This window comes from Pongo abelii, chromosome 4 (assembly GCF_028885655.2).
Source record: "Pongo abelii isolate AG06213 chromosome 4, NHGRI_mPonAbe1-v2.0_pri, whole genome shotgun sequence".
In the NCBI taxonomy this organism is placed as follows: domain Eukaryota; kingdom Metazoa; phylum Chordata; class Mammalia; order Primates; family Hominidae; genus Pongo; species Pongo abelii.
In genome coordinates this window covers 83,944,293-83,963,791 of record NC_071989.2, presented here as the reverse complement: position 1 = coordinate 83,963,791, position 19,499 = coordinate 83,944,293, and the positions used below count along the sequence as shown (strand labels likewise).

Here is a 19,499-nt window from a genome sequence, read left to right as displayed (position 1 = left end):
AAATGAGGTATATACATGCAAGGCAATATTATTCATCCTTAAAAAGAAAGGAAATACTGACATATGCTACAGCATGGATAAACCTTGAGGACATTATTCTAAGTGAAATTAGCCAGTCACAAAAAGAAACACTGTATGAGTCCACCTATACGAGGTACCAAGAGTAGTCAAATTCATAGAGACAGAAAGTAGAATAGAGGTTGCCGGGGGTTGTTGGGGAGGAGAGAACGGGGCGTTCATGTTGGCTACACAACAATGTGAAGGTACTTAATGCCACAGAGACGTACACTTAAAAATGTTTGAAATGGGCCAGGCATGGAGGCTCACATCTGTAATCCCAGCACTTTGAGAGGCTGAGGTGGCAGATCACCTGAAGTCAGGAGTTCGAGACCAGCCTGGCCAACATGGTGAAACCCCGTCTCTACTAAAAGTACAAAAAGTAGTCAGGCATGGTGGCAGGCACCTGTAATCCCAGCTACTCGGGAGGCTGAGGCAGAAGAATGACTTGAACCCAGGAGGCGAAGTTTGCAGGGAGCCGAGACCACACCGTTGCACTCCAGCCTGGGCAACAAGAGCAAAACTCCATCTCAAAAAAAAAAAAAAAAGGTTAAAACGGCCAATTTTTGCCACAGTTTAAAAATGTTCGTATAGCACGTTCTATATGCCAGGTGCTACTCTCAATTCTTTGCCAACATTACCTCATTTAATCTTCACAACAGCCCTATCAGGTAGGTTTTATTATTATTGTCATCTTCACTATTATCCTGGTCCAGAGTCACTCAGCTGGCAAGTGGCCAGAGCAGACACACAAATGCTGGCATCCAACTCCATCACCTTGCCCTAACCACTCTGCCCTGCTGCTTCTCAGTGAGTGAGACAGCCCAACCTGTGGGATTGGCCAATTGTTTCAAGTAGAAACAGGGTAACAGATGCTATTGCTCACACGCCACTGGAAGAATCCTAAAGACACCAAGCCACCCACCCCTCACCGTGATGTACTGAGGAATATTCAAAGGGCTCACCACATAGAGACAGATCTTGTATCAAATTTAGCCTCTTTAACCAATTTCACAGAACCAAAGAGTTTCAAATTAGAAATGGTATCTCTCTGGTCTAATTCTCTTTAAGACAGAACTACTGCTAAACTACCCCAGAGAAGATACAATTTTGCTTTCTTATCTTTTATATATTTACATTTTGTTTTATTTCCAAAAAGCACTTAAGCAGATAGTCTATGAAAGAACCCAATCCCAGGAGGCCATGGGATGAAGGTTCTAGATTTGGCAGGAACCACCTTGAGCAAGTCATTTATCTTTTCTGAATTTTACTTCTTTGACTGCCAAGATAATTTTAAATCTTAAACAGTATTAGTGGCTTAAGATTAGGTTAATGTGTAGGGAAATACTTTCAAAAATTTAAAATGCCGCTTTCATAATTCCAAGCACTCGGAAAGTTGTTAAAAAATAACAATTTTGGCCAGGCACAGTGGCTCACGCCTGTAATCCCAACAATTTGGGAGGCCAAGGCGGGTGGATCACCTAAGGTTGGGAGTTCGAGACCAGCCTGGCCAACGTGGTGAAACCCCGTCTCTACCAAAAATACAAAAATTAGCCAGGTGTGGTGGTGGGCACCTGTAATCCCAGCTACTTGGGAGGCTGAGGCAGGAGATTCGCTTGAATCCAGGAGGCAGAGGTTGCAGTGAGCTGAGATTGTGCCACTGCACTCCAGCCTGGGTGACAAGAGTGAAACTCCATCCCAAAAAACAGAACAAAACAAACAAAAAAACCACTTGTATTTACTGATGTAAGCATCTATTTTCTCTTTCTATTAATTTCCATTATTTTAAATAGAGACAGGGTCTCACTATGTTGCCCAGGCTGGTCCTGAACTCCTGAGCTCAAGTGATCTTTCTGCCTTGGCCTCCCAATGTGATGGGATTACAGGCATAAGCCACTGCACCAAGCCTATTGATTTTCTAACTCCATAATTCTTTCTACCATTGTAAGGAAGAGCCTTCTCTCCCATTTATTTCTATTACACTTTACAATACACTTGGAGGGCAGGATCATTCTAATTTGGTAGATGAAACTGAGCCAACTTTACACACAAGTTTAGACTTGTGAATTCTATATTCAATCCCCTCCTGTAGCCAAATTATAAGCAAAAAATATACCAATGTGGCTATGAAATAGAAAAAAGTGTCAAGAACTAAAACTTTATATAAGTATCTCATGAAAGTAGTTTAGAATTTGCCCAATAAATGTGCTAAAACTTCACCCATAAAGACTATAGTCGAACACTTGCTCTTTGACAAAACCCTGGATATGTTTCAGACATGAAATGTCATGTCCCATAGCAGCTGCCATTGTTAATTTACTAGGCTCTGTGCTAGTGGCCTGACATGTAAGTACTGATCTTTCCAACAACCCTGGCTAGAGAGACGGCTTTATTTTCAGAGGAAGAAAACAGCTCAGAGAGCTGGAAACCTGCCCAACGATTGGGTGCCAAGCAGGCCAGAATCAGGGGTCAGATTCTGAAACTCATACTCTCTTCATATACCATTCCGTCCTCTCACATTTTTTTTTTAATTAAAAAAAAAAAAAGACTTTTGGTGTTTTCAGAGATGAGGTCTCACTATGTTAGCCAGGCTGAACTTGAATTCCTAGGCTCAAATGATCTTCCGGTCTCATCCTCCCAAGTAGCTGGGACTATGGATGCATGCCGTCCTCTAATATACATAAAATGAGACATAGTTGAATTCTGGTTTGTAAATCTACCATAACTTTTGCTTCCATCCATTTCATACACCAGATAACTGTTATATTGAAATGAGGTTCTGTAACGAGCAGATGATTTAAAACTCTAGAGACTATTTGTATATATTTTCCCACTATAAATCCCGACATGTCACTCTCTGTAGGGCAATAAGTGTTCTCACTGTCCAGCCCCTTCCTAAAACAATTTTCAACTACAACATGGTGTATTTAAGCTTCCATTGCATGTCTCTTTAGATTTGAGCAGATTACATGTGGTCTTTATTCCAGTATCATATTATTAACTGATTTTATTTTATTTATTCTTATCTTTTGAGACAGAGTTTCACTCTGTCACCCAGGCTAGAGTGCAGTGGCATGATCTTGCCTTACTGCAACCTCTGCCTCCCAGGTTCAAGTGATTCTTGTGCCTCAGCACCCCAAGTAGCTGGGATTACAGGCACCCGCCACCATGCCTGGCTAATTTTTGTATTTTTTAGTAGAGACGGGGTTTCACCATGTTGGCCAGCTGGTCTCAAATTCCTGATCTCAAGTGATATGTCCACCTCAGCCTCCCAAAGTGCTGGGATTACAGGTGTGAGCCACCGTGCCCAGCCTGTTAAGTGATTTTCAATGTAGGAGAAATAAGAAAGAACTGGGGTTACAGCTGAATAGGCACTCAGGTAAGCACGTAGAGATGTTTACATGCACTCTAGGTGAAAACGCTTTATCCCTGGGCAAGGTAGCATGAGTGACCAGGTGCGTCCTCATACCTGCCTTGTGGCTCTAAAACTGTACTATGTTGTTGGTTTACTTCGTGTGATAAAGGATTCACATTCCTTTCCCTCCCCATTACACAGACAGCTTAGTTATTCACTTCTATAACTATTCAGTGGGTTAAGTCAATTCATAGGTCTGTATTATGTCAAAGCCTATAAATGTTATAATCTAGTTTTACTGTGATGTCATTTTTATTCAAGGAAATGAGATCAGACTATTAGAAGTTAAGTAAACCTTCTTGTAATAAATCATACCATAGGTTTTCATTTTAATTGGAAAGACAGGAAGAAAAGAATTAGATCCTCCACAGAAAAATGGAGAAACAGAATGTATACATATTCTCAATGAAAGCATTGTAGCCCGATACCCTTTTATAGCTCCCTTAACCTTCTCCACCTGCCTCAGACAACTCTGTGTTAATGTCTCATCTGATGGGGGGATGAGATCACATAGATAAGAATTCAGCTACTTTATCTATGAGTGATTCAGGCTTTGGGTCCCTGTTTTCTTGCCAATTCCTTTCTTTCCTCCCATGGCTATTCCCTCGCTAACGGGTAGGATCCCACCAACCCCCATTTTATAGGTAGAACAGCTCTTTCTGCTTCCAGGCATTAATACGAGAAAAGCTGAGTACCATTTTCCTAGTCCTCAAAGGCCTGAACTTCATTCCACATGTGCCAGTCTGCTGTAACTCCTACTCAACACTCAGGCTTTGAATGCCCTCTTTATGGATGGCACAGGGGGATTTCTCATTCTTGCTTTCTTAAGGAAGGCAAAATTTCTTTAGTTTTGATATCTTTTACATGCCTGATGCAAGAGTGATTCTTCATCTGCAACAGTTCAGTCTACAAAGTTAACCAAAAGGTAGAAAAGTAACAGGTATTAACAGCATAGGAGATCAAAGGTAGTGCTTGAATGGGAACAGAACCAGAAGTGAAAATCAGCCCAAACATACCGCTGAGATTCACGAATCCTGCCACTGGCTTTATAAGAAGTAGCATTATTACAGTTGTACCTTCTCTTACCAACATGCTCGCTTTCTTCCAGGCTCTTAATTCCTTCTTTTTCTTTTGGTTCTTTTTCTCATATCCCGTGACTTAGACACAACCTCTTCAAAAGTAGGTACTTTAGGTAGTTAATTCCTGATTCCTTCTGGGAAGTAAAAAAGAGTTTACTAAAATGTGACAGACAAGACTTATAGATGAATGTGATTACACAGTGGCAGGAAGAATAAATGGGCATCTCAGACTGTCAAGATAATGACAGCAATAAAAAGCATGCTAACCACTGATGAACACTTACAGTTGTGCTAGACATTCTCTTAAACCCTTTACACAAATTAACTAATTAACTCCTCACAAAACCTGTGTGAATAAAGTACTATTATTTCCGCTCACAAAATGAGGAAACCAAGACACAGAGCCCAAGGACACTGAGCAGTCATTTGTAGGGCCTAGATTGGCATCAATGCAGTCTGGCTTCAGGGCCCTACTCCTTTTTTTTTTTTTTTGAGACTGAGTCTTGCTCATGTTGCCCAGGCTGGAGTGCAATGGTACGAACTAGGCTCACTGCAACCTTCACCTCCTGGGTTCAAGCCATTCTCCTGCCTCAGCCTCCCAAGTAGCTGGGATCACAGGCACCCGCCACCACGCCTGGCTAATTTTTGTATTTTTAGTAGAGACAGGTTTCGCCATGTTGTCCGGGCTGGTCTCAAACTCCTGACTTCATGATCCACCTGCCTCAGCCTCCCAAAGTGCTGGGATTACTGAGCCACTGCACCCGGCCAGGGCCCTACTCTTAACTACTTACTAGGCTATGCTGTCTCAAGCCATCTCTGGTTAGATGGCAATAATGGGCTGTATGCCCTCAATCACTGTCAACTTGGCCAGCCTAGAGTTCTTCTGCAGGTCAAAGAAATGAATACACACCCAGGATGCACTGAGGTGAGACACAGGTAACATGAGTAAGTTCTGGTATTTGTAAGTCAAGAGATCACACACAGAAATAAATATCCTATCTTTCAAAATAGTCCCTAGAAGCTCTATGCTCATTTCAACTTGGCAGCCATCACTGAACACACCTTTAGGTGCCTCTTTTGGAATGTCCTTCAACTCAATTAATGTATTTTTAAAATTTTACTTTTAAAAATATATAATTACAAAAAATGAAAATGCTTTTAAAAAGAGAAAGGATCTCACTATGTTGGCCAGCTAAGTCTTGAACTCTTGGCCTCAAGCAATCCTCTCACCTCAGCCTCCCAAAGTGCTAGGATTACAGGCATGAACCAACACACCCAGCAGAAAATGTATTTCTATTAAATGTCCCCTTAACTTCAGCAGAAATCTTACAAGCTAGAAGGGACTGGGGTCCTATCTTTAGCCTCAAGCAGAATAACTGTCAGCCAAGAATTTGGTATCCAGCTAAACTAAGCTTCATAAATGAAGGAGAAATAAAGTCTTTTCCAGACAAGCAAATGCTGAGTGAGTTTGTCACAACCAGACCAACCCCACAAGAAATGCTAAAAGGAGTTATAAATCTTGAAACAAAAATTCAATATGCAGCAGAATAAAAACTCTTGAAAGCATAAAACTCACATGGCCTATAAAATAATAATATAACAAAGAAAACCAAGTATGTAGGTAACAATCAGCACAATGATTGGAACGGTACCTCACATTTCAATATTAACACTGAACATAAATAGCCTAAATGCTCCACTTGAAAGATATAGATTGGCAAAATGGATTAAAACATGGCAAGCCAAATATCTGCTTTCTTCAAAAGACTCATCTAACATACAGGGATTCAAATAAACTCAATGTAAAGGAGTGAAAAAGATATTCCATGCAAATGGAAACCAAAACAGAGCAAGAGTAGCTATTCTTATATCAGAAAAAACATACTTTAAAACAACAACAGTAAAAAAGAAAAAAAAAAGACAAAGAAGGTCATTATATAATAACAAAAGGATCAATCCAACAAGAAGATATTACCACCTAAATATATGTGCACCTAACTCTGGAGCTCCCAGCTTCATAAAACTATTACTACTGGACCTAAGAAAAGAGATAGACAGCAACACAATAATAGTACAGGACTTCAATACTCCACTGATAGCACTAGACAGATCATCAAAGCAGAAAGTCAACAAAGAAACACTGGACTTAAACCACACTCTAGAACAAATGAACCTAACAGGTATTTACAAAACATTCTACCCAAGAACTGCAGAATATACATTCTTCTCAACACATGAAACATTCTCCAAGATAGACCATATGATAGTCCACAAGTCTCAATAAAATTAAAGAAACAATTGTATTAAGTATCTTCTCAGACCACAGTGGAATACAACTAGAAATCAACTCCAAAAGTAACCTTCAAAACTATACAAATACATGGAAATTAATCTGCTCCAGAATGATTTTTAGGTTAATAATGAAATCAAGATGGAAATTTAAAAATTCTTTGAAATGGATGATAATAATGACACAAGTTATCAAAACCACTGGGATACAGCAAAAGCAGTGCTAAGATGAAAGTTTACAGCACTAAATGCCTATATCAAAAAATCAGAAAGATCACAAATTGACAACATAACACCTCAAGGAACTACAGAAACACGAACAAACCAAAGCTAAAACTAGAAAAAAATAAATAAATAAAAGATTAGACCAGAACTAAACGAAATTTAAACAAAAAATACAAAACATCAGTGAAACAAAAAGTTATTTCTTTGAAAAGATAAGTAAAATTGATAAATCATTTGCTAAACTAACCAAGAAACTGAGAGAGAAGATTCAAACAAACTCAATTAGAAATGAAAACGAAGGCCAGGCACGGTGGCTCTTGCCTGTAATCACAGCACTTTGGGAGGCCAAGGTGGGTGGATCACCTGAAGTCAGGAGTTTGAGACCATCCTGGCCAACATGGTGAAAGCCCATCTCTGCTAAAAATACAAAAATTAGCCGGGTATGGTGGTGCACGCCTATAATCCCAGCTGCTCGGGAGGCTGAAGCAGGAGAATTGCTTGAACCTGGGAGGTGGAGGTTGCAGTGAGCCAAGATCATGACATGGCACTCCAGCCTGGACAACACAGCAAGACTCCACCTCAAAAAAAGAAAAAAATGAAGATGAAGCCCATTACAACCAACACCACAGAAATACAAAGGATCACTTGAGAATACTATGAACTCCTCTGTGCACACAAACTAAAAAATCTAGAGGAAATGGATGAATTCCTGGAAACATACAACCTTCCTAGCTTGAATCAGGAAGAGACAGAAATCCTGAAGAGACCAATAACAAGAACTGAGATTGAATCAATAATTTTAAACCTGCCAAAGAAAAAAGAGCCCAGGGCCAGATGGATTACAGGTGAACTCTACCAGACATTCAAAGAAGAATTGATACCAATCCTACTGAACCTATTTCAAAAGATTGAGAAAGAGGGAATCCTCCCTAACTCATTCTATGAAAGCTAGTATCACCGTGATACCAAAGCCAGAAAAGGACATAACAAAAAAACAAAAAAACAGAAAAAACAAAACTACAGACCAATATACCTGATGAATATAGATGCAAAAATCTTCAACAAAATACCAGCAAACCAAATCCAAGGGCACATCAAAAAGATAATACCATTTGACCCAGCAATCCCATTACTGGGTATATATCCAAAAGAATATAAATCATTCTGTTATAAAGATGTATGCATGTGTATGTTCATTACAGCACTATTTACAATAGCAAAGACATGGAATCAACCCAAATGCCCACCCATGATAGACTGGATAAAGAAAATGTGGTAAATATACACCATGGAATACTATGCAGCCATAAAAAGGAATGAGACCATGTCCTTTGCAGGGACATGGATGGAGCTGGAAGCCATTATCCTCAGCAAACTAACACAGGAACAGAAAACCAAACACTACACATTCTCACTTGTAAGTGGGAGCTGAACGATGAAACCACATGGACACAGGAAGGGGAACAACACACGGTGGGGCCTGTGGGATGGGAGCGGGGGGAGCTATTTATCAGGATAAATAGCTAATGCCTGTGGGGCTTAATACTTAGGTGATGGGTTGATAGGTGTAGCAAACCACCATGGCACACTTTTACCTATGTAATAAACCTGCACATCCCACACATATATCCCAGAACTTAAATAAAATAAAGTAAAAATTTTTTAAAAAGATAGGCTGGGCATGGTGGCTCACACCTGTAATCCTAGCACTCTGGGAGGCTGAGGCGGGTGGATTGCCTGAGCTCAGGAGTTTGAGACCAACCTGGGCAATGTGGCAAAACCCCATCTCTACTAAAAATATAAAAAATTAGCTGGGCATGGTGGCAGGTGCCTGTAATCTCAGCTACTCAGGAGGCTGAGACATGAGAATCACTTGAACCCAGGAGGCAGAGGTTGCAGTGAGTCGAGATTGCGCCATTGCACTCCAGCCTGGGTGACAGAACAAGACTCTGTCTTAAGAAAAAAAAAGATAATACACCACCTTAATCAAGAGGCTTTCAACCCAGGAATGCAGGGATGGTTTAACGTACACAAGTCAATAAATGTATGTATAACATGTAATGTATGTTTAACATATACATATAAATGTATGTATACATTTGTATGTATGTATGTATAACATAAACATATAAATGTATGTTTAACATACATAAGTCAATACATCACATAAACAGAATTAAATACAAAACCATATGATTGGCTGGGCATGGTGGCTCATGCCTGTAATCCCAAGACTTTGGGAGGCCAAAGTAGGTGGATCACGAGGTCAAGAGATTGAGACCATCCTGGCCAACATGGTGAAACCCTATCTCTACTAAAAATACCAAATTAGCTGGGTGTGGTGGCGCACGCCTGTAGTCCCAGCTACTCGGGAGGCAGAAGAATCACTTGAACCTGGGAGGCGGAGGTTGCAGTGAGCTGAGATCACACCACTGCATTCCAGCCTGGCAACAGAGCAAGACACTGTTTCAAAAGAAAAAAAAAAAAATATATATATATATATATATATATATATATATACGATCATCTCAATAGATGCAGAAAAAGCATCCAATAAAACCTAGCATTCTTTTATGATAAAAACTCTCAACAAATCAGGCATAGAAGGGATATATCTCAAAATAATAAAAGTCATATACGACAAACCCACAGGCCAACATTATATTGAATGGGGAAAAGTTGAAAGCACTCCCCCTGAGTATTGGAACAAGACAGGGATGCCCACTTTCACCACTTCTATTCAACATACTACTGGAAGTTCTAGACATAGCAATCAGGCAAGAGAAAGAAATAAAGGGCATCCAAATTGGAAAAGACAAAGTCAAACTATCATTGTTTGCTGATGATATGATCATTTATCTAGAAAACTTAAGACTCCTCCAAAAGACTTCTAGATTTGAAAAATGAGTTCAGTAAAGTCTCAGGTTATAAAATCAATGTACACAAATCAATACCACTGCTATACACCAACAATGACCAAGCTAAGAATCAAATCAAGAGCTCAATCCCTTTTACAATAGCTGCCAAAAACAAAACAAAACAAAAAACAAACAAACAAAAACCCAAACCCAAGAATATACTTAACTAAGCAGGTGAAAGATCACTACAAGGAAAACTACAAAACACTGCTGAAAGAAATCACAGATGATACAAGCAAATGTAAACATATCCTATGCTTATGCATTGGAAGAATCAACATTGTGAAAATGACCATACTGCCTAAAGCAATCTACAAATTCAATGCAGTTCTTTTCAAAATACCAACATCATTTTTCACATGACTAGAAAAAAAAATCCTAAAGTTCATATGGAACCAAAAAAGAGCCTGAATAGTCAAAGCAATCCTAAGCAAAAAGAACAAATCTGGAGGTATCACATTACCTGACTTCAAATTATACTGCAAGGCTATAGTTACCAAAATAGCATGGTACTGGTATAAAAGTAGATACACAGACCAATGGAACATAAATAAAGAACTCAAAGCCAAATTCAACCAAGTGATCTTTGACAAAACATACAAAAACATAAACTGGAAAAGGATACCCTATTTAATAATCGGTGCTGGGGAAACTGGATAGCCACATGTAGAAGAATGAAACTGGATCCCTCTCATTGTATACAAAAATTAACTCAAGATGGCTCAAAGACTTAAATCTAAGAACTGAAACCATAAAAATTATAGGAGAAAACCCAGGAAAAACTCTTTTGAACATTGGCCTAGGCAAAGAATTTATGACTAACACCCTAAAAGCAAATGTGACAAAAACAAATAAACGGGACCTAACTAAACTAAAAAGCTCTGTACAGCAAAAGAAATAACCATCAGAGTAAACAGACAACCCACAGAATGGGAGAAAATATTTGCAAACTATGCATACAACAAAGGTCTAATAACCAGAATCTACAAGGAACTCAAATCAGCAAAAAAAAAAAAAAGAATCCCATCAAAAAGTGAGCAAATGACATGCGTAGACATTTCTCAAAAGAAAATATAAAAATGGCCAACAAACACATGAACAAATGCTCAACATCACTAATCAGGCAACTGCAAATTAAAACCACAATGAGATACCACCTTAATCCAGCCCAAATGGCCACTAATAAAAAATCAAAAAACAACAGATGTTGTTATGGATGTGGTGAAAAGGGAATGCTTATACGCTGCTGGTGAGAATGTAAATTAGTATAACCTCTATGAAAAACACTATGAAGTTTTCTTAAAGAACTAAAAGTAGATCTACCATTCAATCCAGTAATCCCACTACTGGGTATCTACCCAAAGGAAAAGAAGTCATTATATAAAAAAGACACCTGCATGTCTATGTTTAATGCAGGTGTCTTTTGCACAATTCACAATTGCAAAGATATGGGACCAATCTAAGTGCCCATTGACCAATAAGTGGATAAAGAAAATATGGACTATATATACTATGGAATACTAGTCAACCATAAAAAAAGAATGAAATAATGTCTTTTACAGCAACTTGGATGGAGCTGGAGGTCATTGTTCTAAGTGAAATAACTCAGGAATGGAAAATCAAATACCATTACGTTCTCATTTCTAAGTGGGAGCTAAGCTATGGGTATGCAAAGGCATACAGAGTGGCATAATGGACTTTGGAGACTCAGAAAGAGGAGGGTGGGAGGGGAAAGAGGGATATAAAACTATGTATCGGGCACAATGTACACTACTCAGGTGACAAGCACACTAAAAATCTCAGAATTCACCACTACAATTCATCCATATACCAAAAACCCTTGTACCCCCAAAGCTATTGAAATTTTTTTTTAAATTTTAAATATATCCTTATACTTGTTCCTCAAAAGTGGATCAGGTGTTTGCAAACACCCAGTAGTCAACCTGAACCAAGCCTAGAGAATACGGTGGCAAATTGAAGGTTTAATTACTTTTAGATTATTTTTTCCTTCCTGGCTTATAATATGAACCTGATGGCAATTCTAAAAGAAACTAACGAAAAACTCTGAACCACAGGAGTTGATTTGGAAGGATGTTATTTATTGAAATATTTAAGAGCTAGTTTGTTTTATAGCCTCATAACTTCATAGCTGTATCTCACAGGTAAGAAACTTTTCCCTCGGGTTTCTTCTCAATGTAAAGATGACTATGAGAATTCCTTGGATGTGACAAATAGGAAAACACTGAAGTTAAGAATCAGCCATGACATAAAATACTCTGAAATTTGAATCCCAGTTCTGATATTCACCAATCTCTATGCCTCAACTTCCTGACATTTGTAAAATGGGATATTATCTAAGTAGTCAGGGTTCAGGCAGGAAAAAAATGGTACTCAAAACAAAGTCTAATTACAAAAAGTCTAATTACAAAGAGTTTAATGACAGAAATTTTACAAAGACATGAATAAGGTAAGGGAAACTAGCAAGAATTGTTGGGTACTTGGGAGGCTAGCAACAGCAAAGCTATCACCTCCCCTAGGTCTGAAGGGGTGGGAGAGTTTATATGCATTTTTGTTTGTTTGTTTAAGTGTTTTTGAGGAGGAGGATTAGTTGCCAGAATTCAGCAAGAATTTAGCTGCAACAACAGCTGTAAGAGAGGGCCACCCTATGGGAGCTGTGGCTTTCAGCAGAGGAACATAGTACCACCAATCACCCAGAGCCTTAAGCCTTGAATCAAAGACTTAAATCTAAGACCTAAAACCATAAAAGTTCTAGAAGAAAACTCAGGAAAAACTTCTGGACATTGGCCTAGGCAAAGAATTTATGACTAAGACCCTAAAAGCAAATGTGCCAAAAACAAATAAATGGAACCCAACTAAACTAAAAAGCATCTGCACAGCAAAAGAAACAACCATCAGAGTAAACATGAGAGAAAAGTATCTGCAAGTATTTGGGGTACCTCCCAGGTACCCCACAATTCTTGCTAGTTTCCCTTACCTTGTTCACATCTTTGTGAAATTTCTGTCATTAAACTCTTTGCAATTAGACTGTTTTGAGTACCATTTCTTTCCTGCCTGGACCCTGACTAGTTAAATAATATCCCATTTTACAAATGTGAGGAAGTTGAGGGAAGGAGGGAGTGGAGGAATTAAACACCCAAAAGCCACAGGGCAAGGGGCCCCATATGTGGTCCATAATGGTCTGCCTCCCAGGGCACCGAGCATGGTGGATCAGAAAGGGCAAACAGAGAGTATGCAGCCAGGTGTATCTCTCAAAGTTGTGATGAGCCGATCTTCTCATAATCACTTATTTTATGTTTCTGTCTATCCTACTAAACCATAAATGTTATACAGGCAGGAAGTATCAACTAACTCATTGCCCAGCCAGAGCACAGCTCAGTCCCTGGCACCATGTAAGTTATTCTTACTACTTCTTGTATGACACTAATTTAAATAATATAATTGTTTGAAAAATGAGGCCTGATCAGGTTACCATACAACACAGTAAGTAAGTAAAGGACTGGCACCTTTAAAATGTAGCTCTAGATCTCCATCTGGGCTTCCATCCTGTTCTATTAGCTTGAGGGGTATATGATGCTCCAAAAAACCCACCCCAGAAGATTAGCTCAGAAATAGACCAGCCTGGGCTGAGCATGGTGGCTCATGCCTATAATCCCAGAACTTTGGGAAGCCGAGGTGGATGGATCACCTGAGGTCAGGAGTTCGAGACCAGCCTGGCCAACATGGTAAAACCCTGTCTCTACTCAAAGCACAAAAATTAGCCTGGCGTGGTGGTGCATGCCTGTAATTCCAGCTATTTGGGAGGCTGAGGCACAAAAATTTTTTAATCCCGGAGGGAGAGGATGCAGTGAGCTGAGATCCAGCCACTGAACTCCAGCCTGGGCAACAGAGCGAGACTCCATCTCAAAAAAAAAGAAGAAAGAAAGAAATAAAGAAATAGACCAGTCAATTCCATTAAAGTCATAAATCTTTTCTAATGTCACCAAATTTCCTTAATTTGATTATTATCTATAATTAACTATATTATGAATATAGTTAATTCCATTTGGGAGATAATACAAGCATAAGTGGCTCAACCCAACAAGAGTATGTCTACCCTTAATTTCTATTAAAACCATTATAAAAAGACCATTTAGAACCACCACACATTCCAGGAACTGCTGCCACTGAGGAGATTGCCTGAGCAGTAAGAGGAACAAAAAACAGTAAGACTGGCATTCTTTTATTTATTTTTTTTTTTTTTGACACAGAGTCTTCTCTGTCGCCAGGCTGGAGTACAGTGGTGCAATCTCGGCTCACTGCAATCTCTGCCTCCCAGGTTCAAGCAATTCTTCTGCTTCAGCCTCCTGAGTAGGTGGGACTACAGGCAAGCACTACCATGCTCGGCTAATTTTTGTATTTTTAGTAGAGTTGGGGTTTCACCATGTTGGCCAGGATGGTCTCGATCTCTTGACCTCATGATCCGCCCGGCTTGGCCTCCCAAAATGTTGGGATTACAGGCATGAGCCACTGTGCCCGGCCAAGACTGGCATTCTTAAATTTCTCTCGCAACTACAAAGCATGCCAAACAAAGCATGCCAAACAGACTAGTGCCCATCTGTGCCCATGCCACACCTACTATACCAATTCATATAATAAAAAATACTAGGAAAGTAAAGTTCAGTAACAGTCCCAGGAAGAAAAATGTTTGCCAAATTAACTAAATTAAACTACATTTTATATTAAAATATGAAACATTTTATATTTTTATATTTATAAATTAAATTTAATGTATTTGAAAAGTTAAAATCTCACATAGCAATTCATATAATAAGAGCAATATAGGAAAATGTAATACATCTAAAAATTTAAACAGCATAGAACTGTAGAGTGAGAAGTGGGTTCTCCTTCCTATTACCCACCCAAGTCGTACTCTCATCTACAGTAGAAATCCACACTAACAATTTAATGCAATTTTTAAGACTATTACCTGAATTTTTACATATATATGTACATGTTAAGTTAAAATACTCATGAATCATTGCATACATGTTTTTCTGTAAACAATCTTTTCACTTAACAGATCTTGGACATATTCTTATATAATTACATATAGAGCTACCTCATTCTTTTTAAAGTCTGCATCATATTCCTCATATAAATATTTTATTTATAATTTATTTGAACTACTCCCCAATTGCTAGGCATTTAGGTTAACTTGAATTTTTCTACTGAACGCAATTATTTTCATTAATTCTTCATAATATACACCGTTCATGCTTTTTCCCCCACTTACAATTAACTCATTCTTGATACAGCTTTCCTGACTTCTACTCAAGCTAATCTTTCATTGAATTAGCACCATGGTGTAGCATGAAATGGTTTATGTGCTTTTTCTGTTTAAGTGGTTGTGAATTTTTTTATTCCTTCCAGCGAGAGGTAGGTCCCTTCTCCTTGAGTCTGGGGAGGCTTGCAATAGCTTCTACCAATAAAGAGCGGCAGAAATGCTGTTATCTGACTTCCAAAGCTAAGTTATAAAAATCTATGCAGCTTCCATGTGGTCTCCTGGAACATTTGTTTTGTGGAGACGCTCACTCTTGGAACCCTCCCACTTGGGAAGCCAGCTGCCATACTGTAAGAAGCCTGAACTCCATGAAGGGTCAACTCACAGATGCTCTGGTAAACAGCCCCAGCTGAGTCCAGCCTTCGAGTCATCCCACCCCAGGTACCAGGCATATAGGTGGAGAAGCTTCCAGATGATTCCAGCCCCCAGCAGTTTCAGTCTTCCCAGCTGAAGCTCGTTAATTGGTCCAGTAAACAGAGCAGAGACAGGCCATTCCCACTGTGTCCTGTCTGGATTCCTGACCCAAAGAATCTGGGAAAATAAGATGGTGGTGATTTTATTCCACTAAGTTTTGAGGTGATTTGTCACAGAGCGCTATGTAACTAGAACCACATATATAGGTCTGCCTGGCTAATTCAGGCAGGTAACATTTTTCACACCTTATTACTTCCAGCTATAAAGACAAGTCCAAGGACTCTGAGGGCTGCACTAGGACCTCAAATCAGTCTTCAAATTACTGGAACTCCTGTCCCCATCCACAGGCTACAGACATCTACTCTCTCTACCTAGATGGATGCTGTGAGAAAACTAAAAAATGTCCTAAATCCTACACAAATGAAATAGTCGTGTGTGTGTGTGTGTGCGTGTGTGTGTCTGTCTCCTTTTCATTCAGCTGGGATACAAATGCAAATCCTTAGTGAACTTGGGATTGAAGGTTTGGGCAGGATCTCTGGACTTCAGTTCTCCCACAAAGACTTTCATAGATTGATGTTCTTCTAATTTCAAAGAATTATGAATAGCACAAGTTTACTTTAACACCCTTCATTAAGGTGATGGGAATGTTAACTAATTTTAACACAAATACATATATATAAATTTTTTTTTTGAGACGGAGTCTTGCTCTGTCTCCCAGGCTGGAGTGCAATGGTGTGATCTTGGCTCATTGCAAGCTCTGCCTCCCGGGTTCAGGCCATTCTCCTGCCTCAGCCTCCCAAGTAGCTGGGACTACAGGCACCTACCACTATGCTCGGCTAATTTTTTGTATTTTTAGTAGAGATGGGGTTTCACCGTGTTAGCCAGGATAGTCTCAATCTCCTGACCTCATGATCTGCCCGCCTCGGCCTCCCAAAGTGCTGGGATTACAGGTGTGAGCCACCGCGCCCAGCCTAACATAGATATATTTTTAAAGAAAGAAAAACAGGAATAAAAACTAAAAAGAAAAATGCCTTAAGTATACAAAATGATTATATTTGGGTGATTATATTTGGGTAATAAGGTCAAAAAGTATCTATAAGAGGAAACATATGACCCACTTCTCAATGGAAGGAATCACTTTTCATTTCAGATGTTTTTCTAGGAAAGCAATGTACTTCTATAATTTTTTTTTTTTTTTTTTTTTTGAGACAGAGTCTCACTCTGTTACCTGGGCTGTAGTACAATGGTGCAATCTTGGCTCAATGAAACCTCTGTCTCCCAGGTTCAAGTAATTCTCCTGCCTCAGCCTCCCGAGTAGCTGTGACTACAGGCCTGTGCCATCACGCCTGGCTAATTTATGTATTTTTAGCAGAGGTGGGGTTTCACCATGTTAGCCAGCCTGGTCTCGAACTCCTGACCTCAGGTGATCTGCCTGCCTTGATCTTCCACAGTGCTGGGATTACAGATGTGAGCCACCACACCCAGCTGAGAAACCGTTTTTTTTTTTTTTTTTTTTTAAGTAAGTTGGTTTAGTAAGCAATGGAAAGACACTGCCCTCTTACAGATTAAGATTCAGGGTAGTCACGGTGACTCACTCCTGTAATCCCAGCACTTTGGGAGGCTGAGACGGGTGGATCACTTGAGGTCAGGAGTTTGAGACCAACCTGACCAACATGGTGAAACCCTGTCTCTACTAAAAAAATACAAAATTAGCTGGGTGTGGTGGCGCACACCTGTAATCCCAGCTACTTGGGAAGCTGAGGCAGGAGAATCGCTTGAACTCGTGAGGTGGAGGTTCCAGTGAGCCAAGATCACACCATTGCACTCTAGCCTGGGCAACAAGAGCAGAACTCCATCTCAAAAAAAAAAAAAAAAAAAAGATTCAAACTCCTGGCGCAGAACGGTGGGTTCCTGGGCTCCCATCTTCCTTTGCATTACCAGATTTAAACATTTTACTCACTTCACTTGGTGCCCAATACCATACCCCACTCCTTCTCCCTTCCCAGGTACCCAGCAGACCCATAGCAACAAAGGCTTCAGGGTAACAAGGGCAGCACTGAGCTAGGAAAGGAGGTGTCTGGCTGCCCATCACCCTGCAAAGCTGAGCAAGCAGAAAGGCAGGCCAAAGCCCTTCTGAGGGGCTGGTGCTCCTCTGTGAGTCTCTGCTCAAACCACACCCAGGGAGCCACCAAATAGCTCAGAGTCTAACAGTCCAAACTGCTGCCTCTCTGGGGCTGGTTTGCTCCTTCAGTGCCCATTCAGAGGGTGCAGCCATCTGTTTCAGGCTGCCCTGTTAAACTGCTCCCCTCAGTGCCAGGTAAGGCGCTGCAGGCATTGGCCCTCCCACTGCTTGACAGCCTGCAAGGCTGCAGACGGGCTCAGGGGCTCACCTCCAGCACACAGAAGGGTCTGCGAGCAGCCCCGCACGCAACAGATTGCTGAAAGCTTACGCTGCCCCCGCTCAGAGCCGTTCATCATCCTCCTGGACATATGTGCCAACTTTTCTTTTATGTCAAGAACTGGTCCGTAGCAGAGCCTCACTACTAAGTGTGGCCTGGAGACCTGCAGTGCCGGCATCACCTGGGAGCTTGTTACACATGCAGAGTCTCGGGGCCCAGCCCAGACCTGCGGGAACAGAATCTGCAATTTCACCAAATCCTCACATGACACACGTGCATTCAAGTGTGGGAAGCACTGTTCTAGAGAACCCTCATTTAAAATTGAACATTTCTGTCAGGATAAAACCTAGGATGCTAGTCACAGTAGAAATTTTGAAAAAATAGTTTTAAGTTGTGGGTACAAGCATAATCCTATTCCCGGCAGAAAGACCTCATTATTCATGCACTCTTGAAAGGGGAGGGGGGAGAGCTCAGCTCACTTTATTTCAAAGCCAAATCCAAGAGCATGAAAGTGAGGGTATTTCATTTTAAATCACCACCCACCGTCACAACACTAATTGGTCCAGTAAATGGTATTATAAAAGCTTAAGGTGGGAGCTTGGCCAGGCAACACACAGCTTCACAAAAAGAAATGTCCAGAAAACAATTTTGTTTCTTTACTTATAACAGTGATTCTTAACCGGGGACATGTGGCAATGTCTGGAAACATTTTGTGTTGTCACAAGTGAAGGGGACTGCAACTGGAATTGAGTGTGTCAGGGATGATGCTAAACATCCTACAATGCACAAGTCAGCACCCCACAACCAAGAATTGTCCAATCCTAAACATCAGCAGTGCTGAAGCTGAGAAACCCTGACCTACAGGATTAACTCTAATGTTATTTTCTCTTCTCTCTCAGTGCCCACCACCCATTATGTACTGATCACTCCACTATGCAACTCATTTTTCAGTGAAGTCCTGCACACACTCACACTCACACTCACACACACACACACACACACACACACACACCCCCTCCATGGTTTTTCCCCGCTTGGCTCAGAGAAGAGCCTGCCATTGAGTGTGTGGCAGCCAGGGATGGAGGGGCAGGGGCCCTGTCCTTTCATCAAGAAGGGTCCCTACTTGTCCTTCCTCATTACCCATGCAGCACAGGCCTTAGGTTACCTATTATAAAATCATGGGCTGTGAGAGCTGGAAGGGGCCTTAGTGATCCTCTCCTCCAGCGCCCTTCGTGTATTAAAGGGGCTGCTTCCCAGCAGACTCGGCACATAGACCAGTTCCTTTACAACACAAAGCAAAAGGAGCCAGGACTCATAAGAAATGCAAAGAAAAGGAACAATGGCACAAGCCCCAGTGTTTGA

At 40.4% G+C, this 19,499-nt stretch overlaps 1 protein-coding gene across 2 annotated transcripts in view; it reads right to left on the bottom strand.

Annotated features, from left to right (window-relative positions):
- Positions 1–19,499, bottom strand: part of IQGAP2 (IQ motif containing GTPase activating protein 2) — a 305,467-nt gene that overhangs the window by 262,052 nt on the left and 23,916 nt on the right. The window contains exon 1 of one of the 2 annotated variants that reach the window (XM_054555643.2): positions 4,559–4,577. The exons of the other annotated variant lie outside the window; for it this stretch is intronic. The gene's annotated coding sequence lies outside the window, so the exon portion shown is untranslated. Of the gene's footprint in view, positions 1–4,558; positions 4,578–19,499 lie in introns of those variants that run through there. 2 annotated transcript variants of the gene reach the window in all.